A 16,081-nucleotide genomic window follows, 5' to 3' on the forward strand; every position below is an offset into this window, starting at 1 on the left:
ACTACGATTGGGTCGTAATGCTTAGAACTTTATTCAATTGGTTCTCTACGTCATTTTTAGAAATTTCTCAAATCTCTCAAATGCTTCACCTTATAATTGATCAAGTAAATATACCCTTATCTACTTGAATCATTGGTAAAAGTGACGAAGTAGTCAAAAATTCCCCTTGCGGTGATGCTCATTAGAACACATACATCGGCATGTATTAGTCTCAACAAATCACTTGCTTGTGTCCCTTTACCACTAAAGGAAGTACAAATTATATTGCAAAGGAGACAAGATTCGCATATTCCATATGATTGAAAATCAAATGGTCCAATAATTCTAGTCGACACTAGCGTTTAATGCGTTTCTCATTTTCGTAACCTAATTGAAAAACAAATGTTCAAATCATTTGGATTACTAGTTGATGTGACCATTATTTGCGCACATTTAGTCCCCTAATTGAGCCTATTTTGCATACTATTATAGCATTTCATGGCCATTTTATCCGTCAAAACCTTCCTATTTGCTTTTCTATCGCATTTCATATGTTTTGTAGAAAAGGAGATAATAAGGCGGAAATTCCCGTCTTTCGTGCATATTTGGAAGGTTATTGATGATATTAGATGGACTAGTATGAAGAGGAGGCAAGAATGATGGCCAAGTATGTAGGAATAAAGAGTATATAGAAAGGTCATAAGGTTTAAAGCAAGGAGGAAAAGCAAGGAAGCCATTCATGAAGAAAATTGCTCGGAACGCAAATCAAGGGCTGCTCCTTTGGCTCTGAAAGTATGCTAGTTGGAACGGCGTCGAAAAAACAAGTGATCTAGGCTTTTGGATCACTCCAATAGGAGTCCGGATGAGAAAATGACGTTCGTTTTACAATCCGAGGTCAAACAAAGAAGCTGTTCGGGAATCCGCGCGTCCTGAGAAGAAGACGCCCGTCTTCCCCAAGACGCCCGTCTTCCCCACAAGACGCCCGTCTTCTGGCTAGGAAAAACAAGAAAATTCACTGGAGGAGAATCCGCCCGTCTTCTCCCAAATCCGCCCGGATTGCATCTTTAGAATCCGCCCGTCTTCTCCCAAATCCGCCCGGATTGCATCTTCAGAATCCGCCCGTCTCGACTCCAATACGCACGGATTCCTGCACAGCACAATTTCGTCTTCTCCAAGCTACAAAGAAAGAAGCCCTTCCTCCGAAAAATACCGGCTCCTCCCTGCTGTAAACTCAAAAGTGTAATTACTAAATTAGCCTTAGTTAACCCTAAATGCATCCACCTAATTTCCACTATAAATACCCCATTTGTAATAATCAAAAGACACAAGTTTTTAGAGTAGAAAATCCTTCTTTAGATTAGATTAGGAGTAGATTAGAATAGATTACTCTTTAATCTTTCCACAAATTACACATTAATCTCTCCTTAATTATTGTTCAAGTTTATTATTCAAGTTTATTATTGGGTAATTGAAGATTATTGGGTTATTATTGGAGGATTGACAACCTTCCATCAATCATCAAGTTCTTCTATTATTCTTTACATTATTATTTTGGAATCTCCATAGGTATAATTCTCTTAATCCTTGTTTTAATTATTGTTAATCTTTCTTACTTGTTCATCATGTTTGGCTTTGTTAGTATGATTGACAACCTTATTAACATGTTAAACTTGACCATGAGTGAGTAGTTACTTAGCTAGGATTAGTGGGTAATTAGGGGAAACCAACATGGGGAATGATTCATGCTTAAATTAATATGCTTCCATGATTTATTTGCTTGCTTGTTTTGATCTCAACTCATGCACATGTTATGTTTGATGAAATGCTAAGCCTATGAATCCTTGCATTTACTACCATCTATTATCTTTTCAATGAGACTTGTAAGACATAAACCAACTCGAGTCTCATTAGACCATGCATGTTGTTGAGTAGGGAAGATTAAGTCGACTTGTAGGTGTTGTACAATCTAATCGATTCGGCTCCGGGACCCAAACTTTCCTAGGATTGTAAAATATAACCCAACTCAATCCATCACAACAATAATTGCTTGCTTATAATTTGAGAACATGTTTGTATGATCAATTCCCATGAATCCCCTATGACCCCATGATATCCTAGCATTTTTAATCCATTGTTTACATCTTTCCTTTTGTTGCTTGTTTATTGCATCTATTAGATTAGAATCATCATCCCATTATAATTGTGACAACCCCAAGCACAACCATAATTAGATTGAATAATTTGAGTAACCACCGTCCCATGGATCGACCTCGACTTACCGCTAACTAGTTGTTTGTTGAGTATTATAAATGTGTTTGATTGGATGAGTGACGACCTCGATCGAATCAAAATGGCGCCGTTGCCGGGGACGGTGTTGTTTATTTGAATTGTTCTTTTGTCTAGTTTTAGTTGTGCTTCTTCTTGAGGAATTTTGGTTCCTTGGGAATTTATTTCTTGTACTTGTTCTTTTTCACATGCTCAACATGTCTACATTCACTTTTTGGCAATATGAAAATGAATCATTTGATAAATATGTTGCAAGATTTGAAGATTATATGACTCATGCTTGGCATCATGGTTTTACTATTTCAAATTATGAAGCATGTTGTGTTGTTTATAATGGCATGAACCTTGAAACCCGCAACTTGGCATTTCACTTGAGTGGTGGTAGGATATGTGAGATGAGTTGTGAGGAATTTTGGGAATTTGTTGAGTTCATGACCACCCATTGTCTTAAGCAAACTATACATGACATCTTTGAGAATGCCAAGGAAGGTATGGAAGTGATAAAAACCACATTTCAAAAATTCATTGAGGAAAACTATGATGAAAATGAGATTTGTGAGGATGAGAAACCTTCCTATAACCTTGAGTCAACCTACTATGCCCACAAAATTACCCCACCTTGGGAAGATGGAGTGCTAGATGAGGAGAGTGATGATGAGGAGGAGTACATTCTTGATTGTGAAACTAATGCTTGGATGCCGTCATCCTACTCTTCTTGTGTTTCAATGAACTCAATCTCCATGGAATTTGATGTTAATGGGCAAAGTGAGAATGATATGGATGTGAGTTTGAGTGAAAACTCACCCTTTGAGGATGATATATTTGAGGGAGACAATTGTGTTGAACTTGGTGAGCCTTGTTACGACAACCCCTTTGATAATGGACCTTGTTGGGATGAGGAATATGATGAGGACATTTGGGGACCCCAAATAGACACCCTTAAAATCACCTTGGATGATAATGAGAGTACTTGCATTGAATGTGGTGATTTTGACTATTTGGAGGATGAGTTGAGTGAATTGCCAACCAACTACCCATTTCATGTTCCTTCCATCCATCATTTTTCTTATGATTTTTGTCATAATATTCTTGACATGCTTGTTCGGTCTTTTACTTGGGCATTATTTCATTGCACAATCTTGTGTTGCTATGCATGCCTATTCATGTCCCACTCCCAAGAATTTGACCGACTTCTACGTGCTTTGAGTGCTAGTGATGATTTTCCATGAAATTGTTAATTGATAATCTTTGGTTTGATGGAGTCCCTTAAAAACCATTAATTTGTATATATGCATTTAGTGTAGTTTGCATTGTATTATATCTCACATGATTCATATAGTTGGTTGCATATAGACTAGAATTCATGCATAATCACTAATGACCAATCCTATTCTTTTCTACACTAGGAACAGTGTTTAAATCGGTTTGGGGAGGTTTGATCATAGGTGACCATAGTTTACTAGAAATCATGCATCATATAGTATAGTTTAGATTGCATTCACTTGTTATATATGTCATATAGAATTGCATTTAGTTAGAGCATGCATTCATTCATATCATATCATTGCATTTGTACTTCAATTTCCAAAAAATCAAAATTCCAAAAACATGTATTTCCTTTTTATTCCTACTCCTACATGTACATTGAGGACAATGTCCAAAATAAAGTGGGGGATGGGAATTTATATTCCAAAAAATGATAAAAATTGAAAAATTTTGAAAAATTCCAAAAATATGTCTTTTAATTTCATAAAAACAAAACCCATAAAAATTTGAAAAATTGAAAAATCCAAAAACATGTTCATTTCCTTTGTAGTGTAGTCTTGTATATATTTTTTTTGTATATATTGTGTTTGTTCATCCTTTTTCACATTGATTGACTACGCCACATCCGAGACATGAGGATATTGAAGACCGCATGGTATGATCTTTCCAATCTCCTTTTTCCCCTTTATGTTAATGACTATGTGGCTTTATTTTGATTGATGCGGTATAACAATGTGAACTTAGGACTTGCATTTAGTTTATTTGGCATATTAGTTGGTAGAATCATATGCATTAGGATGTTTATATGCTAGTTGCATCATGGCATGTAGTTGCATGTTAGAAAAATTTTGCGAAACCGTCTATTTGGGAAGCTTGACAAATGTATATAGGCCCTAGTAGATGCTTTTTCTTCTTAAGACTTTGCTTGTTAGAATGCTTGTAAAACACCCTAGGATGTGTCATGCTAGTATCCTTTGACCCATGGTTTAAGGCCGAGTTAAGAGTACCTTGTGGTGTGATAACTCCTTGGCTACCGTTTATTCCAAGGTGACCCTTGAAACCATGCATACATCCATCATCCATGTTCTACCATACATTTTTGTCATCAAAGGGAATGGGCACAAAAAGAAATCAATTTGAGTTCAATGAAATGAAAAGTGAAAGAAAGTTTGCAAAAATGCATCAAATGAAAAGAGGAGCAAAAATAGAACTCCTAAAGCTTCAAATATAAGCCACCCTCACTACATATGGGGTGACTTTGAAAATGTTCAAAAGAAAATGCGAAAAGTTGAAAAGTTGTCAAGTGTTGAAATGCCAAAAATCAAAAGAAATGGCAAGAAAGTGTTCTCAAATGTTATATGCCACAAGAAATTGGGGGGAAAAACAACAAATGAAAGCAAACTCCCAAAGTGAAACTCAAATTCTATCGATCCCTTTATCCATCGTATCCATTTTTGTGCATGGTAGAGAGGGGACGACCCTTCTTCTTGTCTAGGCAAGAGGGGGAATTCCGCGATCCTCCAGTGTTTCTAACACCATAGGGAGTCTACTCTTGACAAAAGCATTTAACGATTGAGGACAAAGGTACCCTAGCTTGACACAATTTGGAGGTGATTTATTGGTATCCTTCTAGGCTTAGTAGTTTGAAGAAATTGCATCTATGAAGGAGTGTGTACCCTTGAATTGCTTCCCTTGTAGATAATTTCCGCCACTTAGATGAGGAGAGTGGCTATTCTTTTTGTAGATGCATCCATTACTTGATTTTGTTGTGCTTTAATGCTTGGATGTGTCGCCATTTTGGCAAGACCCACCTTGCCTTGCAAGAAGGCATCCTACCTCATGTTTGTCTTGTTGTGAGTTGAAGGGGCAGAGTGAGACCCGCTAATTGTCTCATATCGGCTATATTATTAGGTTAGTTTAAATAAAGGTCTAGTTTTTGTCACCTCTTTACTCGGGACGAGTAAAGGTTCGGTTTGGGGATATTTGATGTGACCATTATTTGCGCACATTTAGTCCCCTAATTGAGCCTATTTTGCATACTATTATAGCATTTCATGGCCATTTTATCCGTCAAAACCTTCCTATTTGCTTTTCTATCGCATTTCATATGTTTTGTAGAAAAGGAGATAATAAGGCGGAAATTCCCGTCTTTCGTGCATATTTGGAAGCTTATTGATGATATTAGATGGACTAGTATGTAGGAATAAAGAGTATATAGAAAGGTCATAAGGTTTAAAGCAAGGAGGAAAAGCATGGAAGCCATTCATGAAGAAAATTGCTCGGAACGCAAATCAAGGGCTGGTCCTTTGGCTCTGAAAGTATGCTAGTTGGAACGGCGTCGAAAAAACAAGTGATCTAGGCTTTTGGATCACTCCAATAGGAGTCCGGATGAGAAAATGACGTCCGTTTTACAATCCGAGGTCAAACAAAGAAGCTGCTCGGGAATCCGCGCGTCCTGAGAAGAAGACGCCCGTCTTCCCCAAGACGCCCGTCTTCCCCACAAGACGCCCGTCTTCTGGCTAGGAAAAACAAGAAAATTCACTGGAGGAGAATCCGCCCGTCTTCTCCCAAATCCGCCCGGATTGCATCTTTAGAATCCGCCCGTCTTCTCCCAAATCCGCCCGGATTGCATCTTTAGAATCCGCCCGTCTTCTCCCAAATCCGCCCGGATTGCATCTTCAGAATCCGCCCGTCCCGACTCCAATACGCACGGATTCCCGCACAAAGACAATTTCGTCTTCTCCAAGCTACAAAGAAAGAAGCCCTTCCTCCGAAAAATACCGGCTCCTCCCTGCTGTAAACTCAAAAGTGTAATTACTAAATTAGCCTTAGTTAACCCTAAATGCATCCACCTAATTTCCACTATAAATACCCCATTTGTAATAATCAAAAGACACAAGTTTTTAGAGTAGAAAATCCTTCTTTAGATTAGATTAGGAGTAGATTAGAATAGATTACTCTTTAATCTTTTCACAAATTACACATTAATCTCTCCTTAATTATTGTTCAAGTTTATTATTCAAGTTTATTATTGGGTAATTGAAGATTATTGGGTTATTATTGGAGGATTGACAACCTTCCATCAATCATCAAGTTCTTCTATTATTCTTTGCATTATTATTTTGGAATCTCCATAGGTATAATTCTCTTAATCCTTGTTTTAATTATTGTTAATCATTCTTACTTGTTCATCATGTTTGGCTTTGTTAGTATGATTGACAACCTTATTAACATGTTAAACTTGACCATGAGTGAGTAGTTACTTAGCTAGGATTAGTGGGTAATTAGGGGAAACCAACATGGGGAATGATTCATGCTTAAATTAATATGCTTCCATGATTTATTTGCTTGCTTGTTTTGATCTCAACTCATGCACATGTTATGTTTGATGAAATGCTAAGCCTATGAATCCTTGCATTTACTACCATCTATTATCTTTTCAATGAGACTTGTAAGACATAAACCAACTCGAGTCTCATTAGACCATGCATGTTGTTGAGTAGGGAAGATTAAGTCGACTTGTAGGTGTTGTACAATCTAATCGATTCGGCTCCGGGATCCAAACTTTCCTAGGATTGTAAGATATAACCCAACTCAATCCATCACAACAATAATTGCTTGCTTATAATTTGAGAACATGTTTGTATGATCAATTCCCATGAATCCCCTATGACCCCATGATATCCTAGAATTTTTAATCCATTGTTTACATCTTTCCTTTTGTTGCTTGTTTATTGCATCTATTAGATTAGAATCATCATCCCATTATAATTGTGACAACCCCAAGCACAACCATAATTAGATTGAATAATTTGAGTAACCACCGTCCCATGGATCGACCTCGACTTACCGCTAACTAGTTGTTTGTTGAGTATTATAAATGTGTTTGATTGGATGAGTGACGACCTCGATCGAATCACTAGTTATGAGTCTTTTGGATCGTATTATGTAGTTATCTTTACAGTAGTTGGAACTGTCTAAAACTTGTGTATCATAAAGATAAGTGACATGGCTCACATCCATGTCTATTTTCAACAAAATACAACAATTGTCTTTGAAGACAAAATATAGATCCTTTCATGTCTCACATAGAAATGGAAATAATGTTTTAGACTAAGTGGATACATAATAACAATTATGTAAATTATAACTCAAAGCTATTAGCAAAAACAAGTACATAAATTTCTCTTGAAGTGGCGGCTACCTGAGCTCCATTTCATTGTCGGAGATTCATATCACTCTTGTTTAGCTTTTCCACATTTCCATGTCCCACTTGGAGTAACAAGCCCAACTTTGATATCTTCTAAATACTTGGGGCAATTTCGCCTCCAATGGCCCATGACATTACAATAATGACATTCCTCATAGGATTTGGCACCCTTCTTGGTCTTGGTCTTGGTCTTGGTAGTCCCACTATCTATTTCCAATTTATAATCAGGTTTGAGTTTCTCGCCCATTTTTGCCTTCCCTTTAATAATACCAACACTCCTTTCATTTGCAAGGACACTCTTGCTAGAACTCCCACTCAATTTGATATTTCTCATTGTTTCTTCAAACAAGGATGCCTTGGGTTTTGTAAGATTTTCTTTACAAGATTTTCTTTCCAAGGTGGTGGGCAATAATATTGGAGTGGGTGGAGTGGAGGTGGTAAAGAAGCAAAAATTTCCATCCTGACCAATGCCAATGCGTAATTCTCTAATCGTTTCATTGTCATACTCGGAGCATTTTTCATCGTATGATTGGAGCCATGTTTCAACGGTGATTGGTGTAGGAGTATTAGATGAATTCATTGCGTATAATTAACTACAAAAATGGAAATAAAGGAAATAATTATCATCTATCGTTTTAATAATACTCGTAAATTTAACTACAAGTATTGCATTTATATAGTGACCTCCACCCAACTACATAAATGATTCCGAGATCCAAATTCATATTAATACGGGTACGGTAAGCCGAGTCATCCCTTATTAATATAACTCGGTGGATTAACCTTTTAATCGATTCTACTTTTAGAACTCTCGGTCGATAAAAATTACTCTAATTCTCATCTTTAGCCCGAAACACATGAGACTACGGTCAACAATACTTCCGTTGAGCTCAATCCAAATTTCGATGTAATAACTTTGTACTACCCCACTTCGCCAACGTAACAAGGTTTGTATTACGGTAAAGCCGGCTTAACTCCCTTATGAAATTGGTACTTCGTGGGTTTCTACTATTTGGTAAGGCTTTATCTCAATTATTATATGTGAGAGGTCTTGTCAATTTATTATCTATCACGTTTTAAGTGAACTAAAGCGGTGAACTGCGATAATTATAATTGACACGGTCGATGACTCGATATGATATGCATGTGTTGTTATGGCGATTTGGCAATGCATGTAACATATTAAAAGAAATGCAAAGCAATAAATAAAATTCCTAGTATGGCCTTCCTAAAAATAGAAAATCAAATAATCTATTACATATTCGGAAACCAACTCCTTTGGTCCCTTGAATCTTCAAATGGCACGCTTCCCAAGACACCGTCTTTGTCGGATCACCTTTTCGAATGGCACCGTCTTTGAAGATGCTCCATAATTACAAATAATAATAAAAATACAAAGCTATTCCTATTATACATTTGTAAAATGGAAAAACTAATGAAATAAAAATAAAAGTGATACGAGATCACATTAAATTACAACCGAATGAATATTCTCTTTCATTACGGGTAATATTAATTAAAACTAAGGTCATAATAAGATAAAATCACATAATTCAAAATTATATAAATAAAAGACATTCAACAATTGAAATATGCAGCATTATAATATGTACCTATCATGCAAAATCATGTGCCAAATCGCCCTATTTAACTTATGTCATACATATAACCCGGTTTCATGGAAATGCGTGATAATAACCTTTTAAAATCACTAATTAACACTTAAATCACATCTAAGCTCAAGTTAATTATCCTAACACATTTTAGGACTCAAAAATCAGTCATCACTTAATTTTTGACAACAATTCAACTTGATTTAATTTTATGCTCATTTTTGACCTTAAAAACATAATATTTATGAAATAAATCTAAATTAAATCATAAAAGTTTCAAAATTTGAATTTTAAATTTTTGAACATTCTGGAATAAATCCATGACACTCATAATGTCAAAAATAATGGTTAATATTTTCGAATTAATTTTGAGAAAATATAGTTGCATATTTATCGTATTTATCTCATAAAATGTATAACGTATACGAAAATTAAACTAATAATTTTTACAACTTTAGATCTGATTAGTGAGATATTAATGCAACTCAAAATAATTTTCTCAAGTCATGCAATACGTTTTAGCTAATTTTTGCTAAAATAGTCACTATTTATGCCATTTTTACTCAAAAATCCATAAATCATGATAAAAAGATATTTTAATCTAGAAATTTACATACTCTCTGTAAAACTAGTATGTAACATCATATTAAAAGATCATGGCTTAATTCGAGATTTAACTATTTTTAACCATTTTACCTCTTTTAATCCATTTTTATCTCATAAAAATCATAAATCATGTAATATTAATCAAATTAACACGTCCTTTTACACACAACTTGTAAAATATGAATGTGAGGTCATATACAATTTCCAAGGTCAGAAACGAAGTTTAACTATTTTTAGCATTTTAATTCCCATTTTAGTCATAAAAATGTAATAAAATGACCAAAAATCCTTAAAATGAGCAATAAATTTCCATGAATCATAAAAATGACCTAAAAACATTTTAGGACCATAATATATAACATGCATGGTGATTTCGTGGCTTATACTTATAAATCACAAATTTTTAAGTTTTATATGTTAACCTTTTAACTCGGAAAAACAATAACCGATTATGCATGCAACATCCTTATGCTCTGATACCACTTGTTAGGTTCATATACCTCTTATTAGACTCCTCTAATAGTGAACTAATTAACTTGTTAATTATATGTTCTTTAGATCTAGTGCATGCATAACAAAATGAAAGATTTATAAGAAAACAATCTCCCTTACATTGTTGATTTCGGTTTTATGGGCACAAGTAAGGTCTCCTACCTTCACTTGTTCTTGAGCTATGATGAGTAATAGGATGATCCTCCAAGACCTCAAGTATAGAAGTCACTCCTCTTGATTGCACCCAAGATTATCCCTTATCCCCACTAAATAATATTTGCTAGATATTTGTTTAGTAGTTTACCTTAAAATTGATTACTAATACTCATATATTACACTAATAATATTAGTAATCTTTATGAATAAATTGAATCAAACTTCACAAGTTTTAGAGTAAAAACTATGAACAAGAGAGAGGTTTTGTTGCATGTTCATCTTTTGAGAATATGATAGAACGAAAAATAAGAACAAAAGCTCTTCTAACCACAAAAGTGGTCCGGCCCCTATGCTCTTAATAAGAGCAATTTTTCTTTTCAAAAACTCTTTTTTAAATGCTTTATTGGTAGAGTGATTTTTGGTAGTTGCAACATTACAAGTGTTGCTTGTGTCATAAACTTTTATGACAAAATAGAAAACTTAGGACAAGTGTCCTATGACCTCCAAAAATCGGTGCATATGCACTAATTATGGTCCATTTTTGTCTTATAATATTTGTCCCACAAATGCTTATAAGTCTTATGTTTAATTATCTTACATAATTAAATATTAATTTGATCATACAACAATTATGACACAAATTAATAAACATATATTCACTCAACTTATTGAGTAATATTTTATCATTATATCAACATATAATGGGTCCCATAATAGCTAGTTAGTTAAATTCACAACCTCTTGTAAATGTAAATAACTAATTACCTCTACCTCGAAACATTTATAAAACCTCAACATAATTTAGTGAATTAACATATTAATCCACTAAATGTGATCTTATTTAATCACATTAACATAAGATACATATTTCCTCTTATAAATATAAATTGTTCATATTTAAGGAATTAATCAACTTGTATCAACATACAATTAATTAACTTTACAGATAAAGGCATCATCCTTTAGGTGTGACCTTAAGGGATCAACTGACCACCACCGTCCCACGACAGTAACGTCAAACTCTAGCAAGCCAATCGTTACCGATTAATGTTGATCAGTTGACTATATAATTGAAGCATCCCTTAAGTATTCTTTATATGAGATTTAATAATGATATTTAAATCTTGTGATCGCACTATTGTTGAGGACACATTTCCCAACACCACCGACAGAGCCGTTAGACCCGGTGGTTATAGCTGTGGACTCCGACGAGGAGGAGGAGGGTGATGATGGACCTCGACAGTTGAGGACATACCTCATTGATGACACGATTCTCCAGGTGATGCCCGAGCCGAGAAGGGGGAGAAAGCGGCGGTAGTGGAGGAGAGGCCCAGGTTGGGGAGAGGACCCCGTCGAGTGAGGGAGAGGACCGCTGAGACTAGACCACGGCGGGTAGCACCACCGCAGCAGCACCCTTTTCCGTGCTACCCCTACCTCGACACCCCGGAGACGCGATCGAGTTACTTGGCAGAGAGAGTGTCATCCACTTTGACACTCAGGAATATGCATGAGATGGCGTACACTCAGGGGATTGGGACCGAGGGACCGCATCCGGTGTGGTGGAGTGGAGTCGGGGACTATAGTGGGGTTTTCCACTCTTACGGGGTGGATCAGTCAGCTTGGGGGACGCCTCAGTCCTTTGCTTATGGTGGCTTGACCCCATGGTACGTAGGTCCTGGAGCTGGAGCGGGGGTTGATGCGGGTATCGGGTCATCGGGAGCGGGCACCTCGGGAGGCGATGGTGGTGGTGATGAGGTGATGGAGGAGGAGCAGCCGCAACAGCAGCAGGAGTGATACTCCTATTCTTTACCTTTGTGTTTGGTTGATGGTAGTCGTCGTTAGTTTATGGTAGTCGTTGGTTGTTAGAACTTTTATTTTCGGATTTGTATGCTTGGCCATAAGGCCGGATTTGCTAGTTCGACTTTGTTGCAGGATTTTGTGAGTCGGGAAGTCATTCCGACTCAAGTTATGTGACGATTATGTGTATATATATGCGGGTTATGACAGGTTTGCAAGGTATTTGGCCTGTAGGTACTCGACAGAGTACCCCATACTCGGTCGAGTAGTGCGCAGTGTGAGTGAGTAATTGAGGCATTCTGATCTCAGGGCTACTCGATCGAGTAGCCAAGACACTCGATCGAGTAGCGGGCACTCGATCGAGTACCACTACATACTCGATCGAGTAGCACTGTTACAGGAACTTTTCAAAAATTAAATTTGTTTAATGGTTACATAATTACATGTTTGATGTTTAGCATGGTTATTGATGCTTAGTAACACCTTTGAACCGTTAATTTCATATGTTCGAAGTCACGCTTGGGTTTTATATGCATATTTGTAACAAATAGTGAAGTAGTGATTGTTTCTTGTTGCCTTAATCCTACATCCGCCATATTTACTATCTATTCATCGGAGTTACGTCTTTTCATACACTTGTACATATGCTATTAACATGCTTTCTCGACGGCGGCTAGTTATTAGGGCGGGTTGTGTATGTTTTCTAATTTAATGAGTATATGATTAGTGAGTAATGTCCATAATAAATAATATGGTTTTGATCTATGTTACGATGTAAGTAATAGGTAACATGTAACATAATTTGGTGGTGAACTTCGGGGACGAAGTTCCTTTTTAGAGGGGAAGAGTAATGTCGCAAAATGAGAAGGCTAATTTTGAAATTATGTTGTTGTTCGTTTAAAATGTTTTGTTGTTTATTTACAAAGTTTTCTATTACTTTGGTCACATTGCCTGTATGAAGTTGTAATTGGTTACTTTAGTTCGTTGAGTAATTCATGCGTTGAAGTGAAAGTTGATAGTATGTTTTAAAAGACGGTCATAAAGAGACAGTTGTGGTGCCATGTGTTGTAATAGAATCGCGTGGTTGAGTAACATGGTGGTATATTCATGCAGCACGTTGATATGAGATATGCTTCGTGTTGATAGTTGTTGCTAGTGAGTGGGAAATCTCATATATGATGGGTGATCGTTATTTGTGCTGTTTCGTATTGCGAGTTTGGTGTTTATATGATACCTTGTAAGAGTTGACCTATATAGAGTGACAGTTGATGATGATGACATGGGGGATGGCATTTCAGGGGAGTAGTGACCTGTGTCGAAAGAGTAGTGATGTCGTTGTGTTCCCGTGTCTTGTGCTTTGAGATAGGTGAGTTGAACTTCGGGGACGAAATTCTTTTTAAGGGGGGGAAGACTGTAATACCCGCCCTTTTAGAGACCCTTTGACCAGCGTTGACTGACCTTGGGAGCGGTATAGTCCTTAGAAGTGCGTGCCTGTTTACCCTGGGTTGTGAGTTGTGCGTGGTACTCGATAGAGTAGAGGCTACTCGATCGAGTAGCGTGGTTACTCGATCGAGTAGGGGGTCACTCGATCGAGTATGTGGGATACTCGATCGAGTATCGGGTTTTCAGCGAGGGTTTTTAATCGCGTTTTGTTAAATCCGCAAATCATTTCCGCCTCTTTTCTTCTATCCTTTAGTCGCCTCTTTCCCTTCCCTTCACCATAAAACCTCCATGGAAGCTTTTGAAGGTTCTTATGCCTTAGGAGAGCGTAACTTGAGTCGGGTAGCGGTCTTTTGCCGGGTTTCTCCTTATAGGTATGTCGTCATCATCATCCGTATCCTTATCTTTGCAGTTAGGGTTTGCTTGGTAGTAATAGATGATTGTGTTGTGGTTATAGGCATTGCTTGATTGTAGGATATGTCGTATGTTGGCAAGGATTGGTTGCAGTTGCTTAAAGGTAGGTTCGCCTACTCAGTTTCTGTAGATGGTCTAGTGTGTCGGTTGTTGTGGTTGTATTGTGGTTGTGTCGTGGTTGTGTTGTATTGCAGATGGTTGTGATTGTTTGTCTCTGGTTCTCGAGATGCGTTCTCGCCTGAGTGGAGTCCCTTGCGGGAGTGGCTTCACGCCCTAATTTCGCCCTCCGTGGAACCCGCCACGGGAGGGGATGTGCACATTAATGGGACAGGGTTATCGCTCGGTATGATGAGCGGGGCTTAGGTGGGAACGGCTGCGGTTCCACACTGTCAGGGCTGGTCCAGTGGACAGTCGGTGATGGAGATTTAGTGGAGAGGTGTGATTGTGTGTGAGACTGATTGTATTGTGTTCTATTGATAGACGTTGTTGATATTGTCGTATCTTATCTCAGTACTGACCTTGTGTGGTTGTCTTGTTGTTTTATGTGTCTGCCGTGATCCCTTATGGTGAGCAGTCTGTCTTAGCAGGTGTTGATGTCGTTGATAGCTGGAGTCTGTCAGGGATGAGTCGTCACGAGATTTGATAGTATTAGCGAGTAGCCATTGAGTTGTATCTTTTATATCGTCCGTTGGTTTTAAATCACTTGTAGTATAACATAATAGTTCTTTTATCGACATTTGATTATTACTGTCCTCGGGCAACCGAGATGGTAATGCCCTTATATGCTAAGGAAGGCCTAGTTAAGGCTCCTCTGGATATGGAGGTGTTACATGTTAGACGACCCTTAGGTATCCTAGAAGACGTGCGTGTTAAAGTAGGCAAGTTCTTTATACCAGTGGACTTCATTGTCTTAGACATAGCTGAGGATACCCGGACCCCAATTATACTAGGAAGACCATTATTATGTTTAGTTGGAGCCATTATTGATGTCAAACAAGGGCGTTTGACTCTTGCAGTAGGGGATGATGCAATCACTTTTAGTTTACCTGGTACACTTGCTTGCCCGATGATAGAGGATACTTGCTATTCAGTTGATATCGTTGACGAGTCTGTTTATGAGTTCTGGTCGGATTCCTTGATAAAGGATCCACTAGAAGCTTTGATGTTGTTAGATGAGTGTGCAGATAACCCAGAGAATAATGACGCTGTGTTGGATTTGCTTGAAGCTGCAATAGATGAGCGTGAACTCACCGACGCTGAAGGAGAGAGAGTGGAACAAATGATAAATACTCTCTGCGCTATGGAGGTACAGCTACCCGAACGTAAGCCTCTTCCTTTTCATCTTAAATATGCATTTTAGATGATATAGAGCAATATCCAGTCATTGTTAGTGCTAAATTGGATGATGATCAGCTGACCGCTTTGTTAGTTATTCTTAAGAAAAACAGGAAAGCAATGGGTTATTCATTGGATGACATTAAGGGCATCAGTCCTGATATTTGTATGCATAGAATTGAGCTTTAGGAAGATCACAAACCTTGCAGACAGGGTCAGCGCAGGTTGAATCAAACGATGCAGGATGCTGTGATGGCTGAGGTAATGAAGCTGCTTGATACAAGTATTATCTACTCTGTTGGTCATTCTAAGTGGGTGATTCCAGTTCAGGTGGTTCCTAAGAAAGGAGGAACTACTGTGGTCAAGAATGATAAAAATGAATTGATACCTACTCGAGTAGTAAGTGGTTGGCGGATGTGCATATACTATAGACAGCTAAATGTCGCCACAAAGAAAGATCACTTTCCCCTTCCTTTCATTGATTAGA

At 37.4% G+C, this 16,081-nt stretch overlaps 1 long non-coding RNA gene across 1 annotated transcript; it reads right to left on the minus strand.

The window, feature by feature from the left end:
- Window positions 1-7,589: 7,589 nt before the first annotated feature.
- LOC141621836 (uncharacterized) lies at window positions 7,590-10,874 on the minus strand. Its single transcript, XR_012532719.1, has 2 exons — window positions 10,573-10,874; window positions 7,590-8,334 (listed from the first exon to the last, which is right to left on the minus strand). It is a non-coding gene; the product is annotated as an uncharacterized LOC141621836 (long non-coding RNA).
- Window positions 10,875-16,081: the final 5,207 nt, after the last annotated feature.

This window comes from Silene latifolia, chromosome X, assembly GCF_048544455.1.
Source record: "Silene latifolia isolate original U9 population chromosome X, ASM4854445v1, whole genome shotgun sequence".
In the NCBI taxonomy this organism is placed as follows: domain Eukaryota; kingdom Viridiplantae; phylum Streptophyta; class Magnoliopsida; order Caryophyllales; family Caryophyllaceae; genus Silene; species Silene latifolia.